The following is a 26397-nucleotide window of genomic DNA, read 5'->3' as shown; positions in this document are numbered from 1 at the left end:
CGTAGCGCAGCGTGGCGCTAACCGCTACACCACCGCTCCCCACTGAAAGACCGGCACACAGGGAGAGTTTAACGAGCGGATTAAGGAATGAATCGCGGGGGTGCCTGAAGTGTGGCAGTTAAGAAGAGCGCCCATCGACGATTGCCCCAGCGGCCCACTCAGTTGCGCCGGGGAAAATGTCAACTCTGAGATTCAATTTGCCGTCGTAAAAAAAAAACGAGGGAAAGACAGAGAATGGGCCGGGTCAAGGGGTCACAGCATCTCCCCTCGATGGGGGTGGGGTGGGGTGTAGGAACCCACAGCGTCTCCAGGAGCTACTTCTATCGCAACGAGAAAACCCACGCTTGACTTTATATCGCGCCCGTAACTTCACTTCCATTCAATGCTGATATGCGACGTGAAATTTCCGTTTCGCCCGTTACCCGTATTTATGTATGTAAGTTGAACTTATTTTGTACCACACAAATAGCCAACCGGAGGTGCGGTGGAAGTACAACAAACTAAACACAAAAATCAGTTCTAAACAAAAGAGTTTTCAATCGATATGATGATGATGATGATTATTTAAAAGTGCCTATCTCCCGGTGGCTTCCTAATACCGGCAGGAAGAGAGCGTTCCAGACGGTCGCAGAAGCGCATCTGAAAGCGCGCGATGCGGTGTCCGTCTTTGTTCGGTTGTTAGCGCAGTTTCTTTGGCCTAGGGGGCCCCCTAATGGCAGCTTGCTGCTGGCGGCCAGACACAAGACACGTGTCCACTGGCCACAGAGCACGGCACCGTGTCCCCGACCACCGTGATAGAAGATTAAAGCCCGCAGGAGTCACCGCACTCATCGCGATGGACATTTCTGTGAGACGCTGTGGAAGTGCGAATACGGAATATCCAAATATTTGCGCAATGTCACGACAATGAGCTGCAATGATATTTGTTTCATGTACTCGATCATCATCACCAGTCACGATCAATTCACTGCTGGGTGAAGACCCCCCCCCCCAACTCGCACGATCTTGCGAGGCAACAATCCCACCTACGAGCGCCCTCCACACGAACCGATGTCATCGCTCCATCTCTCCCCCGATGGACGTCCCCATCTGACGCGCTCAGTCACTCCGTCATGAAAGCTTTGACCATGTGCCATTCAACCCGTCTGGCCGTGCCCAGTCGTGCCCAAGCCGGGCTCGCTCTTTCGTCACCGTCTCGTTGTGTTCGCTATTCCCACGTGCTCCTCTTTCTCTCAGCATGTATTCTGAGCATGCGCCGTCTCCACTCTTCTTTGTGACCTTCCTCAGTGTGTGTGTGTGTGTGTGCCACTTGCGCGTGCGCGTGTGCGTGCGTGTTAATGAACCGTGTGTCGGCGCAATGAGTACGCGTGGGTTAATGAGGTGTTCATCGGGCACACTGGCATGTTGCTCGCCACTGTCAAGTTCAGGCTTGTGTGTTCGCGCACCGACGCCAAGACAAACGAATTGACGAATTCCGTTGCGCGGACGAGCGGAGGAGGCGCCTTTCGTGAGCACGTCCTGAACGCGAGCCTCCTCGACGGCAAACCACGCGGCCGTCGACAAATCCCTCGCTGGCGGAAGGGTTCCCCGCCGTAGAGAGCTCCCTCTCGAGGGTGTTTGGCCTTCTCTTCTTTTACAGTTGGCCCGTCAAACCGAGGGAGAGGTGGGAGTGACCCACACGTCAACCCCACCGCACGAGGCCTGCCGAACGACTGACTCTGCCGTACCCGCTCACGCTGCTTGCGTGGACGAAGGAGGTCCGGGGGGGGGGTGGGAGATTTAATAAACTTGCCCCATTGTTACCGACTGCCGCGCCGGGAGGTCAAATCGAACCGGCCACACTCTGGATCGCACGTGCGGTGTGCTTCGCGATGTGCATCGTCGTCAGTAATAACGCCGCAAGACAGAGGTGTTTTGGCCTGGCTTTTTTTTCAAAATTAAATCTTCTTCTAACACTTTAAATTCTATGAAACACCTCGGCACACTAAACCTTAATAACAACGACAAAATGTATTGTTCTATCAGCACAGAAGAGATCTTTAAAAAAAATCATTATTTCTCACGAACGCCATGAAATATAATGAGGCGCACACTCTCAAATTCGCGTTCCCTCTCGCGCGCCACGGTTTCCAGGAATGCGTGTGGGAGATCAAGGTTTTAGCACAGAGAGAGGCTATTGTGTAATGTGCCCGAGGACCGATTTGATTTAATTTCATTTTCCTATTCTCCTCCTCTTCCTCTGACGGCGACGATTGCACGCGTCCCGCTACGCCGCGCGCAATTAAACAACAACCCGCTCGGTACAAACGCCTCCTTCCTCGTAAGCAACATTGTTTGGAAGTTTTCGGCACATGGAGCATGCCACCATCTCATTGCAGACGCACCTGGAAGAATGAGTGAAACGCGACGCAGATCGGGGTTAATGTAACGCACACGTACAACCTTGAGACGCGGCGCAGAGACGAGAGCTGGCGTGTTTGTTGAGTGGGGCTTGTGCGGCGGTCTCGACACTGTAGGGAGACTCAAGGGGATTTTTATTTTACATAGAGAGAGGGGGGGGAGGAGGGACATTCAGTCGTACAGGGTGAAGAGAAGTCTTGAGTCAGGATTTAAACAGGGGCAAGCGGTCTAAATGCAACGCCATCTCAAGGCGCTTAAACAACAACAGCGGCGTAATTGTGTTATAGAGAGAGGCGGGAAGTCATTGGCATACCCTGAACAGTGGCGAGCAGTCATTGGCAAACATCACGGATAGCTGGGGGAAGGGAGCTCCAAACTATGGGGGCAGCAGAGGAAAACACGTGACATCCCACTGACAGAAGGTTGATTGGGGCCTTCAACAGAAAAGTATTAAGTGCTAGAGTGGAGAGTGTGTGGAGGAGGGTAGAGTGAGATGAGAGGGGAGGGGAGAGGTAGGAGGGCCTGTGGAGGGGAGTAGAGAGAGATGAGAGGGTAGAGTCAGCAGTGTAGACGGGAGTGGAGTGAGAGGGGAGATGTCGGAAAGTTTGTGGAGGTAAGTCTAGAGAGATGAGACGGGAGAGTCAGGAGAGTGTGTAGAGAGGGGAGTAGAGTGAAATGAGAGGGGAGAGGTGAGAGAGTGTGTGGCGGGATTCATGGCGGTGAAGTGCACGGCGCGTAATTACGGTTAATCCACGTGCAGTATTAACCAGGGCGGCTGCTGGGTTCCAACCGCGAACCTCTGCAAACGAGCGGGCACCGCGCGACCGCTGTGCCAGGTCACGGGCCCCACGCGTGGCACAGGCAAGTGTCAGGCAGTGCCGCCACCGGAGCCTTGACTCACGGAGGTCAAAGGTTGCCACAGCTGGCCCTGGTATCACCAAATGTCGCGTCGTCAACTGTGCGTGGAATGCTGGCGCAGCGGTTCGCACACTGCTCCGTGAACCTGGTAGCCCTCTGAGTTGGATACGCGGTCAACAATTCTGGTCAAATTGCCCGATGATGCTGGATGTAATTGCTAGCGAAACGTCGGACTCAAATGGTAAATGTTGTGGATTTAGTCTCCACGTTTTTTTTACGTTGCAAACCTCACTAATTGGCTGTGTCGGGTGGTGGCGGGCTAACGACACATATATTTAGGCGATCTAACAAGAAAAACGTTGTTAATAATGAGAACGTTTTTTTTCAGAAAAGCTGGCTTCTTATGAAGCGCATGTTTATAGGGTTTTTGTATGTATATACCTTTTAGTCACTTAATGTGTCTTATTTCCTATTTTGTTAGTTTTCACAATAAAAATGTGAATATGTATGTATACAGCACAAGTTATATAATGGCAAATACATATATGGGTATTAAAAATGTCATATTTGAAACCCACGGTGAATTGTATCACATTGGATAAACATCAAGGTGCATACATATCCCAGAATGCAATTTCTGTTGTCTCGGTTTTTAATAGGCACAGGTGCAGCCTTGCGATGTCTTGCTCATGCCACTGCTGGTGAAGAACGTTCACTCGAGGGTATTTGTGCCTCAACTTCTACGCTGGCCATGCGTCTTGGAAGAGGTAGGAGTACCCACACTTTACCCCACCGCACGAGACTTAATAAGGCTGTTGGGGGAATAAACAAAAACCTGCAACGTCGTTTCAACGACTGCGCTGGGAGATTGAATGAATTGGCGACTTCTGGGTTGCAAGTGCGGTGCGCTGACCGTTACACCACTCTGGCAGCATCAATCCCAGTTTTTTTTTATATTGATAGATAAAGGATTGTTGAAAAAACATCTTTATACATAATGCATATGGATACAAGTCAAGAAAACATTGGTATTCAATGTATGTATCCGCCTTGCAGGCATTCCTGCGCAGCTGCATAATTCTTCAATAAATCTAAAAAAACTGAACCATAATATGCAATAAAAAAAACGATATATTTAATTTATCTTTTACAGCGCGCATATTTGTTTGACAAACCGTCATTATCCTTAAAGCAATATTCCATCTAAGACCTATTTCATCATGCGCTGTGATTTGCTCATGTCAACTTGGGTGAACATTTGCCTTCGCTTTTAAACTCTATCTCTGGAAGTGCAATCACCGAGAACAACACTAATTAATACACTTAAACTTCCAGCGCTTGCATCGGTAACGACCACAGTTTCTCAGCAGACTTATCAACACAGGCGAGAATTCGTTTAAATGGCCAGATGGTCTCAGGCAGTGGTTTCTAATCTTTATGGAGCCGTGGACCAATGCCAACCCTCATTATATTATTATTGGGATGCTTCCACGGGGGAATGGTTTGCAGAGTGGAGTCACACTCCATACGCCGTTGCTTCGATCTGCCAGTGTGGCAGTCGACACTATTGCCGGCTTTTTAAAGTCTCCCCCCTGAGAAGCGGTTAACAGATAGGACAGATTTTTTTTATTTAAAGCTTTCGTGACTGCAGGGATTCATATTCTTGGTTCTTTCGGTAAAGTCACGTAGACGGGAGATAATAAAATAATATAAATATAAAACAATAAAAAAAATAAAAATTCTCACGACGTTTTGACTGCAACACAAGCAATCGTCATCAGGTGTGAAATCCACATCAAGAAAATTGGAAAAAAGATAGGACAGGATGCAGTTACCCAGTACTGACAATGTCAATTAATCCTACATCCAATTCAGGAAGAAGTTACATCTTCATTCGGTCTTTCGCTAAAGTCACGTAGAAAGGTTCAAAGAAAATAACCAAAAACAACCTTTGAACCTTTCTACGTGACTTTACCGAAAGACCCAAAGAAAATGAATTTCTCTTGCGATGCAGCAATCCATCGAGCACCTGCGTAATTACCGATCCCATCGCTCCATCTCCCGAGTGGAAGTCCTCTCGGGGGTGTTCTCTCCTTTGACTGCCGTTCGGTTATTAATCTCGACCACTGGGTATCATCCCTTCAGGCGAAGTGTCCTGCATACATCGACTCGAACTTTTACAGCCTGAAACAATCACTCGTGTCATTGTGGAGAACTTAAATAACTCAAAAGAGCAGCCTATGCCTCTTCCCTTATCCATCTCTCCACCAAAGCAATAGAAGTACTGTTTTATCTTACACACACACACAGCATCTCTGATGAGTCGCTCTGATGAGATGCTGTTTGTCGAAACCGCTCCAGTGTCTTGCTTGTCTTGAGACGATTCTGCTGGAAGTATGCACTCCCTAGAAGGTCGTCCGGCTGATGGGCTGGGAAAGAAATCCCTTTATTCTTATTTTAATCGGAGAGATGGATTATATACTTTAAGGAGACGTATTGCCTGCTTATTCATTTGTGACTTTTATTGAGTAATTATCGTCTCTATAACTTAGATTTGCTTCCCGTGTGCGAGCGTATCTCAAACGTGGCCTTTTTTCTGCTTCTTTGTCCCAGTTTCAGCACTTTTTTCACCCAATATTCGTTGTCAAGGTCCACGTTCCTGATCCACGTCACAGGAAATGCACCCTGATTCGTAACAGAATGCACATTGGAAGCGGATTCAGACAAAGAGACGCGATTTCATCAACGTTTATTTTCACAGCGACGTTTAGTAAACGTTTTGCGATCAATGGAATTGGAGCAATGAAGAAGAATGCGAAGTGGGGCTCCGAGTAAATATGACCAAAACAAAGAGGCACCTGCTACAAGTCCTCTAAACAATTGCGGACGTTTGGTCAGAGAGACTCAACTGGACATCCCGGGAGACGGAGCGCGTGTGTGTCGCCTTGTTTTCTGTCACAGCTGTTAACGCACTGTCCCACTAACCTGGTGAGCCGAGTTCGATTCCCGCTCACGGACAACACCAGTGACGATTATTTAAACCGGTCCTGGGTCTCCCCAAGGTCGTCTCAGCCTCAAATGAGTATCTGGTGTGGTGTGTAGACGTCATCGCTAGGGAGGCAAAGGCGGCCGGCCGTGGTGCTGGCCACCCACCCCTTCGTGTGCCGTGCCGGTATTGATCGGTGCTACTCGCTAACAGCACTTGCCCCAACAGTCTGTTGAGGCTATACGGGGGTCTTTGTATTTGTACGTTGAGCAATTATTGAAGGCGGCCGGGGATCGAACTGATGGCATTAAGAGCAGGCTGTTGGAGTTATTTTGGAAAACTGAAGTTGGTAATTAAAACGAACAAGCCAATTGCCGAAAGATCAAATGTTTTTATACGTTTCTATTTTCTCAGCAAAACATAATGAGCGCGTGTACTTTGGACTTTGTTAAATACGCAGCCCAAATTTTACGTTGCGACATCTGAAACCCACGGGCCGCTTTGGGAGTCAAATCGTCGAGAGCGCAAATTGGCACAGTGCCTTTCCATTACCGAAATGCGACCGCTGCGAGTAAGATAATACCGAAATAAGTTGGGAGCGCATCGATGCGCGATTGCGGCAAAAAGATGGGCCGCCCCATTTGCATGTCGCCACGTTGTGATGTATATGTTTCAATTAGCGGCTGCCGCATTACGCTCGCATGATAAATATTTACGGATTAAGAAATGTTATCTTCGCAAAGAGCACGCGAAAAAGTAACGTTTGTTTGACTCTTTCCCATATACACGTACGTAATTACTTCCTATCTTTGTAATAAAATAAAAAAAAAAGTAATTACCCATTGGACTAATTGATATGACGCTTTTAAGTAGCAATGGTGTAATGGTGACCCACGCAAAATGTGCGACCGAGAGTGTGGGACAAATGTATTAAATGCCCCCCAGCCCTCCCCCCACCTCTATTCACTCTGTACACATCACAGTTTACCGATCGGGCAGCTCGCTTGTGGTGGGTAAAAGTGTGAGTACTCCCACCCCTTCCAAAATGTCTTTGGTCACCGTGGAAGAGTAGGCCGAATTACCCTCTCGGTGAGCTCTCCAGAGCTCCCTCGAGCTAGTGGAGGCTCTTTTCTGTGCAGCAGTGACATGGGCAAGAAATTGTCGCCTAAAACATTTACCTTTTATAGATAAAGAGGTGTCAAAACCCATGATTTATTCTACGAGATAAAACATTCGGTGCTGGATATGATGGCGACGGTTTTGGGGAGGCCTTCATCCAGCAGTGGATTGGCCGTGACTGATGATCATGAGATTATATGTGACGAAACAGCTGTATTAGTTACATAATGATGAAAAAAAATGCATGAATGAAAATACTTGCTGGAGAGCATAAATGTTGAAGGTTAAATAACAAGTGATTGAACAATGTTGTAAACGTCTATGTAGATGTTTTTTTAAATCAATAATTTGTTAGAAAATATTTTGGGAAGCTCATAGAGACTGATTCAGCCGTTATATCTCCAGTCTAATCAATGCCCACTAAATGATAAAACATTTTATGACTCAGCATCGATCAATAGATTAGTCGATAAATCCGTCGGAGCCACGTGTCTGATCTGATGAGCGTGCATTAACAATGTTTCCATCACCTGGGCCCTCCTTAGCTCGGGTACATCATTGTTGTAGCCAATCCGATCAAGTTTTCACGTGGGCAAATACGCTAATTAATATGGGCTTTCAGTTTAAGTTGTTTTACAAGTGGAACATTGCTTTTTAATATTCGGGCTTTTTCCCACGGCATTGGGTTAACTATTTTTGCCGGGTGTTGGAGGGTTTTAGTAAAAAAAAAGAAAAACGATATTCTACCTACACGACGATTGAACCCAAAAGAAATGCATTATGGGTCGTAACATTGGTCGTGAAAGCCTACATATAAAATGCAGCGACATCGTCCGCATTAGATGGAGCTTCTTGCGAGCCGAGCGTGACCATTTGAGATGAACACCAGAAAAAAAGGACCCAATTGCTGGAAAACATTCAATCGACTGGAGGGAGAGGATAGCAATTAACGGATGGATTTAAATGATTGAATTTAATGTTTAATGACGATTGTGTTTTGCCCTCAGCCATCTGCTCCGTGTCACTTTTCCCGCGTGAAAAGAAAAACACAGATCTTGCACAAAAAATCTCCCTTGCTTAGACGAGTTAGTGGGCACACGCTGCACCTTCATTCAATATTCATTCGGATTCAGGGGACAGCAATCATTTTAATGAATATTAATATATTTTCATCAACATCAACATACTGCACAGAAAAGCACAGAACCAGGGTACATGACGTGTATGTGCTAATCGGAGGCGCGGAAAAGGACAACAAACTAAACGCAAAAAAAGTTGTTCAGTTTGTAGGCATCGCACGTTTGGCTAAGCACGATGCGAAAGAACGGATATGTCACGTGACATCAAGACAATCAGCACATGAAGGCACAGCACAATAACGGTCCAGGGTAATGATGTGGAAAACAACAGAAAGGCAATGAAAAGGACAGAGAACGAGACAACGAAGAACAGGAGGAGACGGAACAGGAAAAGAATCACAATCAGAATCTTTATTTATAGTCGAAGAATCCGATGAGCTATGAAGCTCTTCTGCACATATGTCCAGTACGGTCAGGTACAAACGTTACAATTACCAACAGTACAACAACACGATAGCAGTGCAAAGCATTGGAATGGTCAAAATAAAACACTTAAAAATATCCAAATAAAACGCTTTTTTTAAATCTTACTAGGTAAATCCCACTGGGCTATTAACTTATTGTTCAGTAGCGTCCTGGCTATCACAAATGATAGCTCAACAAAGTGGCTTACCATCACGTGGGAATTTACAGCGTGAACGGGAGACGGATGAGCGTTGGATAGAATTAGGAATGAGTCGACAAGAGGAGACGAGAGCTGGCGATGAACATCTCTCGCATCGGATTCAGGCGGTGTTTGCCTGTGGGCAGCTCGTTCATCCTTCCGTTGCCCGAGCTGGAAAGGGTCAAAGGGCACTGGAAAAGTAAATTCTCAACCGTGTCGCCATCTCACACCAACATCGATGCCGGCACACTTCTTGGACAAGAGGGTCCACTGATGTGTCGACTGCATCATTTTTTTTTATTATTAACAAAGTTTCCGGACAAGATTTTTTTTAATCCAGGATATTGCCCCCAGAGGTGTGGACTCGAGTCATGTGACTTGGACTCGAGTCAGACTCGAGTCATGAATTTGATGACTTGCGACTCGACTTGGACTTGCATAACAATGACTTTGTCCCACCTATGAGATGTGGACTCGAGTCATGTGACTTGGACTCGAGTCAGACTCGAGTCATGAATTTGATGACTTGCGACTCGACTTGGACTTGCATAACAATGACTTTGTCCCACCTCTGAGATGTGGACTCGAGTCATGTGACTTGGACTCGAGTCAGACTCGAGTCATGAATTTGATGACTTGCGACTCGACTTGGACTTGCATAACAATGACTTTGTCCCACCTATGAGATGTGGACTCGAGTCATGTGACTTGGACTCGAGTCAGACTCGAGTCATGAATTTGATGACTTGCGACTCGACTTGGACTTGCATAACAATGACTTTGTCCCACCTATGAGATGTGGACTCGAGTCATGTGACTTGGACTCGAGTCAGACTCGAGTCATGAATTTGATGACTTGCGACTCGACTTGGACTTGCATAACAATGACTTTGTCCCACCTCTGATTGCCCCTGCTCGTAAAATGCTCCATCGCACATCACTTTCGCTGTGGGTCCGTGAGCACAGGATGACCAATGCTCACAATGATTTTCATTAAGTATTTTATCTTTAGATTATATATATATTACATCATAGCACGTTCGTTGTGATAAGCTTTTTCATGAAAAAAGTGTGTGAAGCATCTGGGATATATGAAAATGAATCGTAAGTGTCGAATATAACAGGCAGTATATGCGCCAAGATTTCTGCTCATGGTTCTATTCTACTCTTGCGTATGATGACAAAACGTTCATAAGCTAGTTGCCAATGTTGAGGTCTGCTAGACACGACAGGGCTTCATGAGAGGGAGAGTTCGTGTCATTTTCCTGTTCCTCCTCCTTCATTGAAGAAGTGCAGACCACAGTGGTTCACGATATGGTCAATAGTTTGGGTTGCATGGGCACAATCGCACAATTATGTGGCTTTCATTTTGGCCTCAATTTTCTGCTCATAGTGGACACTGCCCATGGTGGGCACTGCTGGGCATCCCCCTGGTGGTACCAACCAATCGCTCTAGCTCATGCGGATATGTAGTACTCCATGAGCCACGTGCAGCGCATCAATTGCTGTTTTTATGAAAAATAAAAAAACATAAAATAAAGATTTAAGTTAGCAAAGAGGTCCTGCATAAACTAAACTATCAAAACTTTACTTTTTTTTACCAGGTAAGGCCCACTCATTTATGTAGCTTTTTTCCAGAAGCGACCTGGCCACAAATGATAGCTCAACGAAGTGGCTTACGGCGTGGAAATTTATAGCAGCCAAATAATCTAAACACACGTTTCTGAATGTGGAGAGGAAAACCCGGAGGACCCAGAGAAAAAAATCCACGCGACCACGGAGCGAGAGAGAGCGAGAGAGACACGCAAACTCCAAATATACAGCAGGCGTCATGGTCGAGATCGAATCCACGACTTCCTGCATACCAGGCGAGGGAGTTAACATCTCCTAGCCAACGTGATGATGATGAGAGAGAGACACGCAAACTCCAAATATACAGCAGCAGGCATCAGGGTCGGGATCGAACCCACGACCTCCTGGATACCAGGCGAGGGAGTTAACATCTCCTAGCAACCTCCTGGATACCAGGCGAGAGAATTAACATCTCCTAGCAACCTCCTGCATACCAGGCGAGGTAGTTAACATCTCCTAGCAACCTCCTGCATACCAGGCGAGGGAGTTAACATCTCCTAGCAACCTCCTGCATACCAGGCGAGGGAGTTAACATCTCCTAGCAACCTCCTGTATACCAGGCGAGGGAGTTAACATCTCCTAGCAACCTCCTGCATACCAGGCGAGGGAGTTAACATCTCCTAGCAACCTCCTGCATACCAGGCGAGGGAGTTAACATCTCCTAGCAACCTCCTGCATACCACGCGAGGGAGTTAACATCTCCTAGCAACCTCCTGTATACTAGGCGAGGTAGTTAACTTCTCCTAGCAACCTCCTGCATACCAGGCGAGGGAGTTAACATCTCCTAGCAACCTCCTGCATACCAGGCGAGGGAGTTAACATCTCCTAGCAACCTCCTGCATACCAGGCGAGGGAGTTAACATCTCCTAGCAACCGCGATGCCCATGATGCACAACAGAGCAGCTCACGCCTCGCCGCCTCCTAATCGGACTCCGCAGATTTCTAATTAAAACGTCAGCGCTCACCTGCGACGTCCAACCAGGACGCCCCGGCGCGTCTCAGCGGACCGTGAATACGTTTTTGGCGTAAATGTGTTTAATTCAATCCTCGCTATGGCAACGCTCTTGTGATTATTTATGGCGCGGTTGTATTTCTGCGCGCCGCCTGCCCCGTTTCGCCCGGCCACGGAAACTTGCAATGACCCAGATCAGCACAGGAGTCATTGTGCACGACACAAGCAAATAAATGAATACATCTAATTGCGTTCGCATTTGCGAATGTGTCCCCTTGATGACCACGGTGGGCCGGCCATGTCAGCAATGTGAGATGTGTACGGTAACAAGGCATGCGAGAAAATGCAGTGTCCAAGACAAACTTGAACGCAGACTAACTCGTAGGCTTTCGCGACCAAATTCATCCAGAATTAAGGTTTTTTGGGGGGTTAGATCGCGTAAATGTTGTACTAGTAACGAATTGGCACGTTCTGTTTGCGTGACAACCCTTACTAATTGGCTGTGTCGGGTGGTGGCGGGTTAAACGCCACATTTATATTTAGGCGATCTCACCCCTCCCAAAAAAACTTTATTATGGATAAACGCAGACCCCTGCGCTCCGCTCGTTGACAAACACACACAAACACAGACACACACACACACACAAACACACACACACAAACACACACACACAAACACACACACACAAACACACACACACAACCACACACACACACAAACACACACACACACAAACACACACACACAAACACACACACACAGACACACACACACACACAAACACACACAAACACACACACACAACCACACACACACAAACACACACACAAACACACACACACAAACACACACACAAACACACACACACAGACACACACACACACAAACACACACACACACAAACACACACACACAAACACACACACAAACACACACACACAGACACACACACACACAAACACACACACACACACAAACACACACACACAAACACACACACAAACACACACACAGACACACACACACACACAACCACACACACACACAAACACACACACAAACACACACACACAGACACACACACACACAAACACACACACACACAAACACACACGCACAGACAAAAACACACACACAGACACAAGCAAAGACAAACACTCACGCAAAGGATCCCCCCATTTAGCCTGAACAGACTGTAGGGACAAGTGCTGTTAGCGAGTGGCACCTATGAAGGCCGGCACGGCACACGAGGGTGTGGGTGGCCAGCACCACGCCCGACCGCCTTTGTCTCCCTCGTGGCGATATTCACACACGGCACCGGGTACTTATTTGAGGCTGAATCCACCTAGGGGAGGCCCAAAACCGATTCAGATAATCATTACTGGCGTTGGGTTTTGAGCTGGTAACACACATACACACAAAGACAAACACAAACAACAACACCCGCCACTCGTCACTAAGTGGCAGTGGCGTCACCACGTCGCCTGTGCCAGGCCAGGTGCACTCTGAGGCCGCCACGTGAAGTGGTGACGGCTCGTTGACAGGAGGGTCACGGGACAGACCCAGGCGCCATGGGTTGACTGACTGAGATGACCGGCAGATCAGCACCACCTGTGGCCCCTACCGTGCTACCACACCGAGGTTAACTTGCGTGGCTTCAGAGGCAACGAGACGAGGGAGACGGAGGGTCCCCATCGCCGCTGCGAGCTTGGCGATTTGCCCAAAATCATTGGCCCAAAATCAGCAATGGAACTCAGCACTTTGAGGCCGCACGAAGAGAGTTGATAGCCAGGAAAAGAGCACGCCGCAAAGCAGAACACGCCAGAGACGGAGACAACAACGAGTGTGAGCTCCAGGATGGACCATCCCTGCCCCCACTGGGTCAAGATCTACAGGTCACGGATTGACCTATGTCAACCATCTGTCAGCCAGGCCCACCTCACAACACGGACAAGCGGCACCTGGAGGGAAATCATTCGTCGACCACGAGGGATCCCAGAAGAAGATGCAGCGGCCAGGGCTCGCGCGTGTCTTGGCGTCGGCGGGGCCTGGATCCGCTGTACAGGTCGCGGGTTACCTGGGGCGCATTTTCCCCGCACCATCTTTTGCCGCCCCGGGTCGCCAGACCCCCCCCCCCCCCCCAGCTCGCTGACGATGGCCTCCACCACTCCGGTCCGCTCGGTTTGCTTTTTTTCATTCGTGCCGCCTCCTCCTCCGCGGGCCACCACCGCAGCCGCTCGCGCAACTAAAGATTTGCTCGGGAAATGATGTAAACCACAGAACACCTTATCAATAGTATCTCGCTGAATTACACACGTCCGAGTGAGCGCCTGGGAATATTTCCACGAGAGGAGTCAAGGCGACCTGAATTTAATTTACTGCCCGGCATTCATCAACGTGTTCGTGCTTAGATTAGAATTAAGAGTGGGGAAATCATGTGAGCGACCAATCGGTGAATGGAAGGTTCCTAGGTACAAGGACATCGTAATAGGAAAGAGACAAAGGGCAGCATTGCATTAATCTTCATTACAACTAAGCAAGGCTTATAAAAATGAATTAACCTCACATCTGCCGTCTGAACCCATCTCATCTGTAGTAGCATTGCATTGCCCTTGATTATGAACGTTTCAATTTGATTGATCTGCGCAGGCCATGATGCTGTTTACGGTTATTAAAAAGAGCCTTAGCCGGGTGTACTAATATTCTGAAGGTAAGCGGAGGCACACTTAGACGGTTGGCTACGTGTCGAGGGGAGACATAGAATGAGCAATTAGTGGGGCTGTGACCAATGGACTCACACAGTCCCATGAAACTAAATTTTTCGGGGAACTTCTCTCCTTTGGCTACCATTCCATAACCAGCCTCGTCCCTTCTGCTATAATTCACGGGATCCAGTTCTGTCCCCCCCCCCCACTCAATTCACAGACCATGGATCACGTGATCCAGCACTGCCCCCCCCCCCCATCACCGATTCACAGGCCATGGATTAACCGTCAACAGATCCCATGTGTTCCTCTTGATGTGTCTCTGTGTAATTCTGAGCATGCATCTCCCCATGCGTTTTTAATTCACTTGTGAGCTTTTTCTCCATTCGACCAGTCGGATTGCTTGTTACTGATCCGGAATACTTCGTTCGCAATGATTGATATTTCTCTTTCTCATCGCCACGTACAAGCATTGTGTGCACTTATTAATATTGCTTTCACGCACGGCTTAAAAAAGCACAGTCGTAAAAAATGGTATTCACTTTCCCACCACTTTGCGGGGCACCTTGTACGATGCATAAAAATAATTTTAACAAGTTTATAATTATAGTGTGAAACTTTTAAAGAAAGAAATAATTAATGTGAAGGTTACCAAAAAAAAATCTTAAAGGCATTTAGATAATGAGATGAGTATATTGTGCATGTTATTTAATTTAATAACCTGGGTGTAAAACATTTGTAAAGGTGCAGCCCTGCAATTGCTTGCTCACGCCACCGCTGGTGGAGGGCCCGCCACTAGAGGGAGCTCCACACAGCCCCTCCAGAGGATGTTTGCCCGACTCTTACTCCTTCATAACGGGCCAGACCATCTTGGAAGAGTTGGGAGTACCCACACGTGATCTCACCACACGTGACCTGCCGATTGACCAACCGCATCTCTACTGCCAGGCGTCTAAGAGGCCTTGGAGTTGGCGGCGAGTCAAAACATTTGCACCGTTCTTTCAACTGGCGCACTGGGAGGTCGAAAGGACGCGTTGCTCTCTGGATTGGAAGTCCAGTGAGGCTGCTAACCGTTATAACACGGCAACACCCTCCCCCAATGGAGAAAGCAAATCTCGAAACAATATTCTAAAAGGATGTTTTGAAATTCACGTTGATCATTCAGTCTACGTGTAATCAATAATTCACACGCAAAAGTTCGGTTACAATAGTTTTTTTTTTTAACGGCGATGTAAACATTCAGCAGGATACATTCGCGAAGGTAATAATACGAATACCAATAGAGGACGGCCAGATGTACATTTTTAGTATTTGCCTGCTATAAATTCGCGCATGATGAGCCACTTCGTTGAGCTATCATTTGTGGCCAGGTCACTTCTGAAAAAGTTTTACACAGCTAAAATAAAAAATTATTGTTTATAGTTGCAAATGAGATTGGAGTCAAGGTAACAGCAGAGCACAGTCTGCACTCGCTCTGAAAACAAACCTCGCACTCGCAAAATGCCAAGAGTAGAACATCTCGTCAAACATGCAGAGGGCATCATTATTATTATAAATGATTAAATTATATATGGGGTTGGGTGTCTACAGCCGCCGCTCACAGATGACGCGTGGTGGGGGTGGGGGGGGTCACAAAGGCGACGTTTAAAATGCGGCGCGGCGCTCGGTAATCGGAGGCCAAAAATTCAAATTTACCTTCCGAGAAGCGTGCGGTAATTTTGCTAATAAATGCCGAGTGATGTGCACCAATTAACCCTTGCGACTGTGTTTATAAAAAAAACAAGAATAATTATGGGTTTACTTGGAGGTGGTTGGGGAATTAATCGCTGCATTTTTTTAATAGACCGCTAATCACCAGGATTGGATGGGAACAGGTTTTTATTTGTTTGTTGGTCCTGAAATAATAATTTAAGTATGTATATGTGTTACAGCCTCGGGAATCATTACAGAAAATATTCACGTATACGTAATGTTGTAGGGATACACACTGAAATGTGCTGCAAGGAAACAGTTACGGTGCTACAGTATTTAAAGCTATTAAACAAAAATCTATTCAATGCCATGGTTTGTGACCCATTGCGCAGATGTGTAGGCGCGCCAAGTACGGTTTAACATTTTCACTTTCAGCTCCCTCCGAGGTTGATCTCCGTCTCTCACCCGAAGGATCGTGACAAATGTGTAGAATGGGTCACTGAAAATTAGGCGAAATAAATTCACTTAAAAGTGCTCTCAAAATGCAAGTTTCACTCTCAGCTTCTTTAAACTCAGAACTCAAGCCAGCCCCAATAACATCGATTCTGTCACCCGAATGCTGCCATAAATGTTTAGTGCGTTGTCCTTCCCCGAACCTCCGATTAGCACGGTTGGTTACGTACGGTGCGAAAGAAGTTCAACATACATACATACAAATGATCCATCACATTACTTGTGCCGTTTTTTTACTGTTGTAAAGCTGTCCACCTCTCCAATGTGGTTTTATGTTTTAACCTTCGACCTTAGAGGGATGATGGGGCTGAGTCAACCCCCACCCCAACCAGGATTTGAACTCGCAGCCTTCAGATTGCGAGCCGCTCTTTCTACCACTGAGCGAGCTGGGAAAATATTATATACACACACGGCACTGTATGTGTGTTCCTGCTGCTACTGTGGCGGCGGTAGCTGAGTGGACACATGATGGGAAGAAATAAATCGCACAATACCAGGTGAAGGGGAGAACTGCATGTACATGCACTTCCAGATGGCAACGTGAAATGTGGAACATTATTTGTGTGTGGATCGAGGTCATTCAGCCATTCAGTCGCTTCTATGGAGGCTTGGTGGATATCGGTGATATATCCCACTATTCAGCGGTGCGGGCAATGCTGAATCACGTGGTTCATGTCCTTTGAATCAGTGGTAGGGGGCAGTGCTGGATCACGTGATGCATGGCCTGTGAATCGGTGGTAGGGGCAGTGCTGGATCACGCGATGCATGGCCTGTCAATCGGTGGTAAGGGCAGTGCTGGATCACGTGATGCATGGCCTGTGAATCGGTGGTAGGGGCAGTACTGGATCACGTGATGTATGGCCTGTGAATCGGTGGTAGGGGGCAGTGCTGGATCACGTGATGCATGGCCTGTGAATCAGTGGTAGGGGGCAGTGCTGGATCACGTGATGCATGGCCTGTGAATCTGTGGTAGGGGCAGTGCTGGATCACGTGGTCCATGGCCTGTCAATCGGTGGTAGGGGCAGTGCTGGATCACGTGATGCATGGCCTGTCAATCGGTGGTAGGGGCAGTGCTGGATCACGTGGTCCATGGCCTGTCAATCGGTAGTAGGGGCAGTGCTGGATCACGTGATGCATGGCCTGTCAATCGGTGGTAGGGGCAGTGCTGGATCACGTGATGCATGGCCTGTCAATCGGTGGTAGGGGCAGTGCTGGATCACGTGATGCATGGCCTGTGAATCGGTGGTAGGGGCAGTGCTGGATCACGTGATGCATGGCCTGTGAATCGGTGGTAGGGGGCAGTGCTGGATCTCATGGTCGATGGTCTCGCTCTGTGTGACCGCAGCAGGCACATTGCCGACCGTTCTTCATATTCCATCGATGAAGGAGCTGACCACACTCTGCCACGCACGCCCTGTCCGTCTCGAGCGGTGTTACTATTTGACGCAATTGAACAGCAACAAAAGCAACGCAGGACCTTTAATCTAACCGAAAGACTTACTACAGATCGATCCAGGATGGAAGTTCCATCAAAAATGAAGACCAGCTTGGCCAAAAGCTAGTGCAGGTGGCAACCCTAGACCATCTCCTTTCGCTTGGGGAATTAGAAAGGTTCACAGCAGCAGGGAGGATTGTCAGCTCACCGTGAAACGTGTGTGTGTGTTGTAATCTGAACCACGAGGCCATTGTGGTTTTATATTCAACATCGTCACGTCAGACACGTCTACACATGTATGTTACCCTCGAGTTCCGAGCGACGGTTACATACACGTTGAACAGTCATAGCCTATTCAAATCACAAATAATAATCATGATAAATATGCAACAACAAAAATCATAAATATTGATTGCTGGTGAAGAGCGATGAATATGAGAGTTGGAATTTAGCCTAAGCAAGTGCTGAAACACAATGAAATGTGATGATTTGTTTGTGCGCATTCATTGGTGACCGGGCTGAGACCATGAACTCGCTACACTTTACTCTTTGGTTCTTTCGGTAAAGTCACGTAGGTATAAAATAAATTAAATCACGACGTTTCGGGCGCAACACAAGCGTCCGTCATCAGCAATTGCTGAAGTGGTTGTCCCACCTGATGACGGACGCTTGTGTTGCGCCCGAAACGTCATGATTTAATTTATTTTATTTTATACCTACTTGACTTTACCGAAAGAACCAAAGAGTATGGTTCCGTGCAGTCACGAAAACTTCAAATCTAGATCGCTACACTTAAGCTCCCAGTTTGACCACAGGCCTGGACTTGAACCCAGGTCCTCAGCGGTGACAAGCTGTGCGCTCTGACCTCCTAGCCAGCCGTGCACGGCGCTCTCGCGAACGGTTCGGTATTGCGTGCTCACAACGAGATCAAACTCCAGCAAACAGGAGGCGTTCACGTCATCGTTCTCCGCACGCGAGTTACTTTAACGCAGCGGAGAGCTGAAACGACATTTCCAGCGGGCAGACGGCGAGCGACGACGGGAGGAGAGCGACTTGAGGGTGCTGCTGTTCGTCGGTTCCACATCTCGATGCGATTTTCACGAACGCTCGAGAGAGAGCCCGAACACAAGTTTCAAGTTCAAGTTTCATGTATTAGGTGTAGCCCTGTGAGCCATTCGGCTCTTGAATCGGGTGCAACCGCAACAAAAAAAAACTAAAACATGAACAAAAAACATCTTAAAGTGAATACACCAGCTCACGCCCGAGAAACTGGATACGTTGCCGCCTCGATCGCCGTCGTCTTCTGGCGCGGAAGACACCCGGACTCAGCGTGAGACGGAAGGGCCACGGTCACGTGGAAGCGCCGTGGAAGCGCAGCGGACGAGCAGCGCGCTGGGGGGGGGGGATCCCAGCGCGCTGCTCCCCGTGGCCCTTCAGTGTGTGCCGCTGCTGGGCGCTACGGCAACTTGGGTGGGTGGGTGGGGAGCTGCGTTATCTCGGGAGAGCAGACGGCGGTTTCGGCAGGAGAGGAGAGGTCCCCCCCCGCCTCCTCACCCCGGAGTCGCCACTGACCCGAGCTCCGCACGAACTGCGACGCCTCCACCGCCGAGTCTGCCGTGCCCGAACCAACACCACCCGCTAGCCACCATCTGCCGCACGGCTCCGTGGCTCGATGCCGGACGTGTGTTATTTTACTGAAAGACAAAAAATGCAACAACAACAACAAAAAACTATGATAATTGGTTCTTTACCCTTCTATCTGGCAACAAAACTGACACCTTTTTACAAGGAGTCATGTTTGCATAGACCGCAATACCTGCAGTCATAATGCAAACAAATTAACATAACTCTGATAATGTGAAGAGCTTTCATACTCTGATGGTGCATTGTCTTTGAGTTGTGCGCCTTTTGGCGTCATCTGGTCCAACCCATATGAGACTAGGCTCTAAGGAAAGCTGTCTCGGGTGTGGATCAATCAACTTTAAGGACAGTGCACATTATCAGAGTTATGTTAATTTGTTTGCATTATGACTGCAGGTATTGCGGTCTATGCAAACATGACTCCTTGTAAAAAGGTGTCAGTTTTGTTGCCAGATAGAAGGGTAAAGAACCAATTATCACATTTTTACTGGCAAATGAGGTTCCCATAGAACAAAAAACTACTTTCTGTGACAGGTAAAAGGCGCAGGCGCTGTAGTTGTTTGCTCACGTCACTGCTGGGCTGAAAGGTCTCCGCGAGACGGAGCTCTTAGGGAAGGTATTGGGCCTACTCTGCCACGCTGGCCACATGTCTTGGAAGAGATGGTAGTAGCCACTCAACGCGTGACCTGCCGATCGACTCACTGTGGCGTGCCCATGTTTCTAGTCCGGTGCGCTTCTTAAACTCCAGTTCTCGCGGCCCAGCATGCGACGTCTTTACCAATGTACTCTGCCCATTCAAATACAAAATAACTCATCCCGCGCTGCACACGCCCAATGATTGTTAAACACGGCCCACGTGACGCGCTGAGCAATTAACGTTGTCTGCGTCACGTGGAACACGTGCGCGCGCACACGTACACGCGCATTGAGGTCGTAATGTTAATTCTAGATTTGAAGCTTTCGTGACTGCAAGGATTCATACTCTTAGGTTTTTTCGGTAAAGTCACGTAGGTAAAAATAAAGAATAAAAATCAATAATAATAAAATTATAGAAATAAAATGATTATTTTTTAATAAATTATAAAAAATAAATAGTAATAAATAATAGAAAAATAATAGGATTTTTTTTAATACTATTATTTATCTAATTAATATTTTTTTTATTATTATTTTTTTTTAACTACGTGACATTACCGAAAAAAACCTAAGAGTATGTCGTAATGTTAATTTGAATCGGCGCTGCATACATGCATCGGCACGCGTCTCCGCGTGTCGATGTATGCGCGCTGAACTTCTTTCGCACTGTACGTAGCCAGCCGTGCTGATCGGAGGCGCGGGTGAAGGACCAGTTTCGCACGCGCGTCTCTCGGTGTTACGTAAGCTGGCCACGCTCGTTCGATCGTTCGCTCGCACCCACCGATCACAGACCTCCCGACTGCACAAACTCAAAATTGCTGCTGTCCCTGCGATCTGCCACCGCACTCGGTAAACGCCTAGAGCCGGCACTGCCAGGGCCACCCATCCAAGCGTCTCTCCGAAGCACCGTGCCCTGATCACCTCTGATCTGTGTGTATTGGTGCAGAGTCGTGACATTTGGGGTTTGTGGACGTTTTTTTTTGCTATCAAGACTTACATTTATACATAAATATTCCTCCACAAGTTTTATGATAATGCCTCTAAGGGCCTCTAAGGACTATGATTTGTGATTTTAGTTGTTTTTGTCAGGTCAGGTAGCTCAGCGGTAGAACGAGCAATCGGAAGGTCTGGGGGTTGTCTGCGCCCATCATCCCATCCGGGTCGATAAAATAAGTAACACTTTACAGGGAAGTCCACAGTGGTTGCCCTAGAGATAGGTTGCCCTAGAGATAGATAAACGGGAGATGAGTACAGACTTGATGCAGGAAGTGACTGACTCTTTTCTTCCTACTTTCATGCTCCCATTGCTAAATAAAAATCAGCCTACATCCCCCGCTATCACACCAGTCACAAACAGGGCCAACTGACAAAGGAAATGGGACAAGAGCTGAAGGGTACACAGGGGGACATAAAGAGACGCCACGCTTTGAGTTGCAATGGGAGACAGCACGAGGAACACGTGGATTCGAGGACGAGCAACAATTCACATAGATCATCGTGGCTCTTCGTGAAAGTAAAATAGCCTTGGGCAGATCGCCTCGCTCGAAGGGATGATGGGCCAAGGGGCAAAACCGTGTCGGAACGGCAGCCGAGGGAGGGATCGCGCTTGAGAGGGCATGCGCCGTGGATACGGAGCGATGGAATCAGCTCGCGTGTAAGAGACAGACGGATGGTGGCATCGCACGATCACGGGGAGTAGTGGTGGACAACATGAGGACACCTTCATCCAGCAGTGGCTAAAGCATGAACATATCGAATGGCGATCAGGATGGCATTTCTAAATATAGTTCTTTGAACTGAGTAGGCACTCCAGTACTATATTGTACTCATAGGTGCATGCCCAAATACCTCACTTGGCAATGAATTGCATTAGGCAACATGTTCAAAAAAATCCACAACATAGTTTGTTGAACGCGGCATGCAAATGTGCTGAGGACATCGCTTGAGCAGCTGAGAACTGTAGTTGTTCTTTAAGTGGCACCGTTGTGCCTGTAGATGTGTCCTCTTTAATTCAGAGGCAACCGCGTGCGGCCATCGTGACAGAGTGGACGTGTCAGGCCTCTCTGGAGCTGAGCGACGCCCTTTGAGAAGTCGCCTCTCGTGGCCGCACACGTGACGAGCTGGCAGCCCGAGGTCCCGCCGGCATGAAACGCGAACTGGTGGAGCACGCTGACATGAGAATGCCCCCGCCGAGCTGAGATGACGTCACAACAGATAGGTGTTTGTTTACAGTAGAGCTTAGTGAGCACCCGTGTTAACGACTAATCACTTAGCCACGGGCCAACATGCAGCCCAATGTGTCGTGCATAGTGTAGTAGTAGTGTATAGCAGTGTCGTGTATAGTAGTGTATAGTGTAGTGTATAGTAGTGTAGAGCAGTATAGTAGTGTAGTGTATAGTAGTGTATGTTATGCATAGTGTAGTGCATAGTAGTAGTGTATTGTAGTGTTGTGTATAGTCGTGCATAGTGTAGTGTAAAGTAATGTATAGTGTACTGTATACAGCAAGATTAACAAATGCAGATTTCAGTCTGAATGTGCAAGTGTGTGGGTGCCTCTCTCATCTCATCCCACTCTACGCCCCTCCGCACCACTCTCCCACCTCTCTCCTCCCAAAATAGTCTCCATTGGATAGACGGTTACAGATCCACACTTTGCATTGCAACGGGAATGGTGAGTGGTTAATCACTTCTGGTCATACTCGGCGGTGCCAGACGAGGGCATCGCGGTTGCTTTGCCAACTTCCAAATGGCTCGGTGAGACGGCTCTCACTCAGCCTTTTACCACTCTTGACGGTCCAGCAGAACTCAATGGCAACTCACCGGTGCATTGAGCATCGTGTTATCGTCATCATCGCCGTCAGCCGCGGTGAATGCACTCTGGAAAATTGTAATTATAAATAATACAGAAATGTAGTGTACTCTAGAGTCTAGACTGCATAGCCATGTGTCAATCTACTGCTGGATGAAGGCTTCTCCACTTGGGGTGCCACCTGTTTGGGTGCCACGCGGACAGGTAGCATCAGTGCTCGGATGGCAGGAACTTATTTGCATGGATATCTGGTGGTAAATGTTCTGAACTTCATAGCAATAGCGAGCTCACGAGAGCTGGTGCTGACTGAAGGTGGTAAACCCTCCTCCCCGTGACGAGTTGGTCACGGGGGCTGTGTGACCATACTTCACCGTGCTGGTCAGTGCGCATTTGTGAAGGGGGAGGAAGGGTAGATGTGGGGCGGACCACGACCGCTTCAAATATTACTCACCGCTGATGTGAGCCGTGGCCAGGAATCGAACTCGGGTCACAAGTCACAGTCGTTCCACCCTCTGGCGTAAAACGAAATTTGTCGTCAATAGTTCTAGCATATTTTCTTCATGGCATGTTATGCACATGTGCTTTTATGGCTATTAATACCAGTGTGCAACAATGGGGCGTATCATTATTATTGCTTTACGGATGTTCATAGATGGGATAAGCCTGATTGCACTCCTTGGTCAAAAGTTCCCAGCCAATAATTGAGGGGCCTCAGCACAAAAGTGTCTCCGGGAATGTTCCGTGTGTTCGAGTCTAATACGCTGCCTCACTCTCTCATTTGACACCGCACATTATTCCCAGAAATGCCCTTCTCGAAATTTGGCCATTTCTAGTGCGCGCGCTCTTAGCCTCCGCCCAGCTGAGATCCAGGTAATGTGGACACATTTTCCATTACGTGAATGGGCCGACTTGAACAAGTAACGGGAGATTGGATGGAAAAAAAAAAAAAACACACGAGTACCTCTCTGTTCAGGGAAGATTTGTTTTCTCCCTTTTCAAACATTTTCGTGGGCCTAAAGGCACAGTCCTGCAATTCCTTGCTGACACCATTGCTAACAGAAGGGCCTCCACTCGAGAGAATTTAAGAAAGCCCCTCGAGAGAGAGAGAGAGAGAGGGTATTTTGACCCACTCACCTGCCGATCGACTAAATGTGGCATACCCATTCTTACCTCTGGGTGGGCAGAGTTGGAGTGGAGTAGTTTAATAAACGATTGTTTCTACTGCCGTGCCTGAAAATGGAAACGAATCAGCAACCTCAGACATTGCCAGTCTGTTGCTAGCCATTGCAACACGGCAGCACACTGTATGAATCCAAATTATCCATTGGAATTGCAAATTATAAAAGGGTTTTGCCAGACGGTTGGCTTGTTTTAACCAGTCGGCTTTCGCGACCAATATCATTCGTAACACAGGTGTTTTGTGTTGGAAAGGTCATACTCGAATTGTAAATGCTGCGGGTTTACTCTCCAATACACCGGTGTGTCGCGCTAGTAACAATTGCACGTTTTGTTTAGGTGACAAACCTTACTATTTGGCTGTGTCGGGTGGTGGAGGGTTTAACAACACGCCATTTATATTTACGCTATCTAACCCAACAAAAGCCTCTGTTCTGGTTTTGCTTGATGACGGCGGGGGCCGGCAAGTGGGCTATGCACGACACTGGCTAAGGGATATTTGGAGTGACTCCCGCCTGGCCCAACAGGCGTTGGGGTCTCACGCCGTGTTCCCACGGACATGAGAGAGGGTGCAGATTCAGCACCGGCAGAGACCCAGCAACCACCCCCACAGCGCCCCTGCCCCCCCACAGCAATAACAGCAAAAGGCAAGGGGGGAGAATGTTAGGGGAAATCGTTGAGGTTGCGGGTCGACTGCGTTAAGCGTTTGTGCACATGACAATTAATTTGTTTTGGCCCTGTTGGGTGGTGGAGGGTTCGTAATGACATAGATTTGGTGGTCAGGTCATTACGTGAACTGACCCTGAAATCAATTATGAATCAATCTAGCCAGTGATGCTTTTCTTCTACTCTCTCTGAAAAAAAATACTTAATCTCATTGATCGTCTGGGTCTCGTTTGCTTAATGATTGTAGCTGCACTGATGGCAGCTCTGTGTTGATTTTTTAAATGTTTTTTTTTTTACTGGTGTCGGATGCTGCGCGGTGTGACGGTCAGCACACTGCACCTGCTATCCAGAGGTCGCCGGTGCCTTTCGATCTCCCGGGAAAGGCAGCTGAAACAATGGTGGCAATGATTTTTTAATTCCCACCACCTCTGTCTAAGTGTCTGGGAAGTCTAGCTCGCGTGGAAAAGTATGCACCGAAAAACCCAAAGAATATGAATTCCTGCAGTCACGAAAGCTTTAAGTCAAGATTTTGCAGAAGGCACACTTTACTGACTGATTGCAGCAGAATGTTTATTTCGCCCACGGAGTTAATGGGTTAACGTGAGATTGTTGTTTGTTTACAAAGGTAATATAACAAATATATATATGTGAAGGTGAAACCTTGCACGTGCTTGCTTACGCCACTGCTGACGGAAGGGCCTCCACTCCATTGAAGTGAGGGCTTAGAGATCCCCCTCGGGACCGTATTCTTGGCCTACTCTTCCACGCTGGCTTCACGTTTTGGAAGGAGATGAAAGTATCCCCGCGCCATGTGCACCCCACACGCGGCCTGCTGATCAGCTGACTGTGGTTGTACCCATTCATTTGAGCTGTTGGGTGAGCAAAGGTGGATTGAGATACAAAAAAAAAAACTCGCCCCGTTGTATCAGCTGCCACGCCGGGAGATGGAATCGGCGACGTCTCGGAATGCAAGTCCAGGACGCTGCTGCTCATCGCGACCACGAATGCATCCCTGCTGCGGTTTGTTTGAGATATTTGGATTTGTATTCTTAGGTTTTTTCGGTAAAGTCACGTAGGTAAAACATTAAAATTAATAAAAGTAAAATAAAACTCACGACGTTTCGGAGGCAACACAAGCTTCCGTCTTCAGGTGGAACCGTCACAGCCCGACAGCTGTAATTTTTTACCTACGTGACTTTACCGAAAAAACCTAAGAATGTGAATCCTTGCAGTCACGAAAGCTTCAAATCTAGAATATTTGGATTTTGTTATTTGAATTCACACGTGGACGTGGTGGTGTGTGGTGGTGTGTGGTGGTGGGGAGGGGGGCGTAAATGCAACGTGGCAGCATTTTGGCTAAAACAACGCAATTTGCTCAAACAAGCGCGGCGACCGTTTATAAGGTGCGCGTCGCAGACGCAACCACGCGTGAC

This window comes from Lampetra fluviatilis, chromosome 2 (assembly GCF_964198595.1).
Source record: "Lampetra fluviatilis chromosome 2, kcLamFluv1.1, whole genome shotgun sequence".
Taxonomy (NCBI): domain Eukaryota; kingdom Metazoa; phylum Chordata; class Hyperoartia; order Petromyzontiformes; family Petromyzontidae; genus Lampetra; species Lampetra fluviatilis.
Note: the sequence above shows the minus strand (reverse complement) of the source record.